This window comes from Oryza sativa, chromosome 1 (genome assembly GCF_034140825.1).
Source record: "Oryza sativa Japonica Group chromosome 1, ASM3414082v1".
Lineage (NCBI taxonomy): Eukaryota > Viridiplantae > Streptophyta > Magnoliopsida > Poales > Poaceae > Oryza > Oryza sativa.
The window spans coordinates 24558890-24566102 of NC_089035.1; positions in this window are offsets into that span (position 1 = coordinate 24558890).

Genomic DNA, 7213 nt, shown 5'->3' on the forward strand with positions numbered 1-7213 from the left:
ATTAAATGAGGATTGTATAGAGCTCGCACATCAGGTGCAAAAAGTGATCGACCCTTGTAACAGGATCTTCCACGGCTCACGCTATCGGGTGCTGAACAAGTGTGTATCACACAAATGTGTGTCCATCCAATATTCTTTTTCAGCGATGCAACCTGAAAAACACCCGGCAACCAGAGAACAGAATCCCCCTCCTAATAGCTTCTCGCTCCAGCAAAGCGAAACGTTGGGGGTCCAAAATTCCAAATTACTACCAACAAACCCATCTTAAGCCATCTCCATCGCTTAACCCCCTCAAAACAAACAAACCCCATCATCTGAGCAACGAGCATGCAGAGCTGACAAGCCACAGCCACCAGCAGTCTGCCACTCACCTAGTCACACATACAAGGTCAATCAATCCTCGGCACACCCAGACAGACAGCCAGCTCGATCGCCACGGCGGTTAAGTACAGTTGCCGAAAGTTGGCGGCCGCTCGATCGAAGCGGATCGCCGGTCGCCGTCGTCGTTGCGCGCGGAGCGAACCGCGGCGAGCGAACAACCGGGCGCACGTCCAACGACCAGAGCACGTACGCGCGCGCGCGCTCTCGTGCTGCTAGCTAGCCCCAACCGCTGATAAAAATCCCAGCGTCTTGATCAGAAACCAAACAGAATCGATCACCACCTGGCTTTAGCTAGCTAGCTTTGCTTTGCAACCGTTGATTGATACTGTCCCTGACAGCGAGAGATTACATGGGCTTCGCGCGTCTAACCAATTAGTAACAGTGTACCGTGGCAGACGCAGATGCTGATCGTCTTATCTGACGTGTGTAGCAGCGGCTCTCTCCGGCGCGGTCAGGTCAAAGATAGACAAAATGTAGCGAGCGCCCTCTCTCATTGTTCCAGGAGTCAGAAAACCGGAATCTCCCCGGGCACGTAGCGTTGTCCTCTCCTCTGGGGCAGCAAAACGTGCAGACAAAACGGGGACATCACATGGAGAAAATCCGCTCTCGACGTCCGGACAGGGGCAAATTACCCCTTCAGCCGACCGAGGTCCGTATTTGTAAGAATCAACGTGGGGGTTAATATAGTGCCGCGACCTGTGCGATTGCCAGTACCGATTGTGTGTATGTGTTTTTTCTCTTCAAACTATTAAGTTCTACTGCTATATTTTTCCTTTAAAAAGAAAAAAAAACTGTTCTACTACCATGTGAACTCTGCTTAATTTTGTTTGGCAAAATTTATTACATGACACCCGAAATTCACGTTCTTTGCTGGAAGACACTGTAAGAACGTGTTTTTACTGAAAGACGCGGTAAAAAAAAGGTAAATAGGATACCCACGACATTATTTAACTAAATCAAGAGAGAATGGAGAGACAAGCATTTGTTCAAGATAAGTTTCTAGACCATGAAAACGAACATGGAGACTCATTTTTTCTATTACTTTAATAAGGTAATAGATGGATTGAAATCCAACCTCTATATCTACACAACCAAATATAACATGCATGTCTACTATCTAGAAGTTTTTTTTTAAGAAAATGGTTTAAAACCTAGTCTTGGTACGCAAACTCATAGAAGTGCAAACCCAAAATTCTTATAAGGTTTTTTTTAAAAAAAAACATTAGCGATAACCTAAAAAAGAGAAACAAAATGCTAAGGCCCTCTTTAAAACACATGATAGAAAAATCACATGAACAGGACAAATGTAGGGATTGAAGTAGTATGTTTTTCTAATCCTGTAGGAATTAAGAACACAGGAGACAGAGAGAAAAGCCCTTTGATTACATCACAGAAAACACTTAATAAAGGAAAGTTTCACAAGAGGTCTAATCTCTTGCTTGTTTTTCTATGGAATTGACCATAGGAATGCAATCCTATGAAAATTTTCCTATCCTCTTCCTACGAATCAAAGCTCTTCCTACGAATCAAAGGCCTCTATAGAAAAGAAAAATCCTTATAAAAATGAATCCTCCAAAATTCCTTTACTAATCCTCTATTTCAAAGGGGCCCTAAACTTTCATCTCAACTAGCTCCCCCACACCTGAAACAAACACGGTAATCTCGTACAACCAAACTTTTAGGGCTCCTTTGATTTGGAAGAAAAAGATAGAAATTTTAGAGAATTTCATTCGTGCGATTCAAAGGGGCCCTCAACAGCTAATAGTTTTGGGGGGTGTTGCTGATTGAAATGTCACTTAGCTTGCAATTGAGGACTTGTGAAGATAAGCATCGTTTTTACACAGAAGCTCCAAACTTGTTTGAGAGCGCCAATTTGCTTGGGTGGCCTATTTTGGTTGTAATTTTCAAGGACTTTGCAACCTGTTGCATTCGTGTTCTTTTTAAGCTATAGCACCTATTTGCACTTAAATACAATTTTGTGCACCATGGACACTATTTACTCGAACAAAGAGTACCACATTTATGAAAACTAAGTGTGTAAATACAGCAATTCATGATTAGAGTTTTAGCACAGGTTCTTCCGTTGAAATGATAAAAGTAATGATCATAAGATGTTGCTCGCATTATTGGGACTAGATCCTCACGCATCCTCTTTATTGTCGACAAATTATTTCACTAAATTCATCTAATAATTATTTTTAGTCAATAGGCATTATTCCCTAAATATTTCATCATATCTCAGGTCCAGAGTTTCTTTTAGATTGATTTTCAAAGATTTATTAAATCCAATTTTTAGAATTAGTTAATGCATTAGTTTTGGACTCTCAATTTAAGTAACATAGGGCTTGTTCGACAGAACTAGCTGTTGCAGCCCTGCATCTGCGCTGCAACTGCTGTTATTACAACCGCTGTAACTACAGGTCTGCAGCAGGACAAGCTTATTACAACGTTACTACAATAGCCATCCGCTGCACGAAAATCCTAACGGGTGAATGATCGCCCCACGCGATCGGTGGCAACCGGTTCCCCTTCCCACCTGGTTTCTTTTTTTTTTTGGTCACCGTATTATTTTTCTCTTTTAGTAAGTTTATACACCTAAAGTTTACACATCTAAATTTTATCTACCTAAAGTTTGTATAGCGAATGTTTATAATTCAAAAGTTTATATACCCGATTCAAATTCAAATTTGGATTCAAATATTTTATTTGTAGAATATTTCTATACATAAAGTTTATGCGTGCATTATTTTCCTCTTTTTAGTAAGTTTATACAACCTAAAGTTTACACATCTAAAGTTTATCCACCTAAAGTTTGTAGAGCGAATGTTTATAAGTCAAAATTTTATATACCCGATTCAAATTCAAATTCGGATTCAAATATTTTTTATATAGAATATTTCTATACATAAAGTTTATGCATGCAAAGTTTACGATATAAAGTCTATGCACATGAATGAGAGTAGGGGTGAAAATGGTAACAGAAATTCCCGGCCGTCCGGTGTTCATTTCCGACTTTCTACCGGCCAAGCCATACGGAAATGGTAATCGACCGATAAAATATGGAAATGGAAACAGAAATGGTTTTGCTGTTATACTGATCATTTCCGTATTTACCGTATTCTTATGGAAATTACCGTTTCTTATAATATAGTAATTACTGTATTTCTAAATATGTTGATATTTATAGGGCATGTCTCTACTTAACCCATAGTTTAGAGTTTGATTGTCTCTTCAATCAAATGGGCATCACCAATGTATATGGCAAAAGTGATCCATATAAATGGGACTCACATAAAAGGACTTTAACTATAACAATCTCCACAATGTATATAGATACAATGTTGCATTAGGAAATGAGAGAGAAATAAAGATAGATAGTATTATTTATTCCATATGGGTAGTCTATATGCTTATGGATACCTTTTGTTATTTTTTCTATATGGACCAGTTGCACAATGGTAATAGGTAGCTGAATGGAATATAATATTGCCTATGGACTACTTTTGCTTCACATTGTGGATGCCCTGGGCATGTCTCTACTTGACCCATAGTTTAGAGTTTGATTGACTCTTCAATTAAATCCCTAACTTGAGGGCTAAAATGGAGTTAATTTATAATTTATATAGTATAGCTTGAATTTATTTGTACATATAACATACTTATGTAAAATTAAATATATGTTTTCTATAGTTTAATGTTTATTTACCGGTTTTTGATATGTACCGACATGTTTCTGTCCGTATTATTCCGTTTCCGGTTTTCCGATATTTCCGATATCGTTTTCGTTTCTGGCTTTACCGTTTTCAATTTCATTTTCGAGAAAAATATGATTATGGAAATGGTTGAGGCTGTTTTCCGATCGTTTCCAACCGTTTTCATCCCTAAATGAGAGTATTAGATTTTTTTCTAATTTTTTTACTAACTTTGTTTTTTTGAAATTTATGATGAAAGGAGAGAAGGGAGAGGAATATAGGGGGGAGGGGCGGGTTGATCGCTGGGATCAATCACCCGCCCATTAGGGGCACCCTCCGCTGCAGCGCTTCAGCCGTTCGGCTATGGCTGCGCTGTACAACCGAAAAAGCTGCAGGTTGGCTTACCGAACAGGCCCATAGCAATCAATTAAAAAATTAATAATTATCTAACCTAATTAGTTAAATTTTGGTCTGTCTATATGGATAGTCATATTTGCTTTGGCTCTCAATTTAGTATCATACTAGTATTTCATAACTAAAATCCTAATGTCTGAAATCAATAATTAGCAAATTGTAATTTGATAGATTTGTTCGGAGGCTATATATAATAATCTAATATTTGCGAATACTGATGGGGATCTCCCAGCGTGATGAATCTCAGCGAAGCCGAATAATTGGCTATCAGGGCAGCGTGCTTGGCTAAAGCGAGGAGATCACGTTTAATTTTTCAAAATGCCTCGAAAAGCTACGTTTTCTCAATGTTATCCCCAACGCATTGTCATGTGGTCTCATCATGCACCAGCTTGCTATATTATGCATGCAAATATATATAAGCAATGCATGGAGAGTACGATCGATCTCCTTCAATTCGCGGACATGCCATTATTCTAACGCGGCTTAATCACTCATGCACTTGTATGATTTGATAAGGCGACGAAGCCAGCAAGGCAAGTCACTTGATAATTGATCGAACCAAAACTCCACTTGTTATCAGCTAAGGATTGCAGCATATATACACTGTACATGGAGTAACTATACATTAAACACGAACTAATCAGTCCAATATACTATAATTTTGGCAAAATGAACTTATGAAGACGGTTGATATTATCTACCAGGCACAAGGTGCGTGACCATCATCGAGCTAAACCGGCACTAAGAACAGTAGAACCAATAAGATGGACGGTACAATGATTGAAGCGAATTTGTGAAGAAATTGTTGGCTAGTGTATCCTGCTCCTACTACCAGCCTACCAGGCAACTAGTATGATGAGGACCACAACCACCTATGCTATGCTATATTCCATCCGTCAAAAAAAAAAAACCATAGTTTACGTGTCTAACTTTTGACCGTCCGTCTTATTTAAAAAAATTATAAAAAAAATAAAAAGACAAGTCACGTATAAAATATTAATCATGTTTTATCATCTAACAACAATAAAAATACGAATTATAAAAAAAATCATATAAGACGGACAATCGAAGTTAGACATGAAAACCCAGGGTTTGCCTTTTTTTTGGATGGAGGGAGTATATGCTATGCATTGCTGCCATTGCTAGGGCCAAGAGCCCCTCTGCTCAGGGATTAGTATCCTTTGCAGTCACTGCACGGTGCTTTTGTCACTGACATATAGGCCTGATGTATCGTCAGGTCCACATGTTAATGACAAAGACACGGTGCATTCGACTACAGTTGAGAGATCCTCTTCTCAGGGCATTTCTAAATAGAAACCACAATGTATCCTCCTACTAGTCTTTGGAGAGTGAACGCTGTCATACGCGGGTTTTCCTGCTGATATGACGGAGGCCCCTACAAGTCTTATATGTATTATCAACTCTGATCTACAGTGTCACGATGATACACGATTTTTAGGGCATCCACAATCTAGTTGGAAAGTGGGTATTAGGGATTAAAATATTCTTACTAGCTACTAGGTAGATACATTGTGGAAGTAATAGTAAATAGCTATTGCCAAGTCAAAGCTTACCACCAAGTTATATAGCACTTTGTGGTGGGTCCTATCTATTTTTTAATTGTGGTATGGCTTATATTTAGGGTTTTTTCAGATGGGTCACACCTTATTACCCACTCTACACATATATATTGTGGTGCATTTTCAATCTATTATTACCATTTTACATGAGCCCACCTTATTATCTACTTTTACAATAAACATTGAGGATGCCCTTAACGCTGCCCACCTATTGAGGATGCCCTTAACGCTGCCCACCTCTAAGACCGAACCACATTAACACATTATAAGAAGGGGTTACCCATGAACCTGATTAAGATTTTTTTTCCAAAGTTTATTTATTTTTATTATATGCACACTCTCTTAGCATAAAACATAAATATCTGCATCAGTCTAAACTTAGTTGAAAAGTCATATATTTCGTTCTACCTTCGCCCTTAGCCGACCAGCATTTGGTACAGGTCGATTTGGTGCCGTCAACCTCAGTCCACCACTACATACCCAAGGCACGAGTGTTTGACATGCCCTTAATTACCATCTTCTCTCGTAGCATCGATTTCTTCTCGCCGCAACTCACCAAGTGAGAAATCAGCTTTCCCTTGTACTTCTCCATAATGCCCTTAGACTTTATGCTCACTCAAATATAAAAAGGTTTAACTTACTAACAAATAAAAAATGTTAATATTTGATTAATTAAAATGACATCAATTATTTGTTTTAAAAATTTTCTTTTTTGTGCATCAATGTTATTACTCATGGTAGTCATCAAGATTTGGTTAAACTTCAAAACTTTAACCATCAATAGTTTTTCAAATGCTTAGTTTAAATCTATTTTTAAAAATCAAATAAACCTATTTTTTAAAGTTTGTAATAGGTAATACTCAATTAACCATGTGGTAATTCCCCCCACTCGACGCGGAGCCTTTCTCTAACACAAAATTAATGGCTGCCATTTAAAATAGCTCCTCTAACACAAAATTAATGGCTGCCATTTAAAATAGCTCATAAAATCGTATCTGAAACGCCATATATTTATAACTGAGAGAATTTTGCTTGGCACAGTATATGACTAGCTCGAAAAACAAAAGATCACATATGAACATTGGAAATAATCATCTAATTTACATCTTACTAGCTAGAACGGGATGAACTTTAGTTGCTATTAAA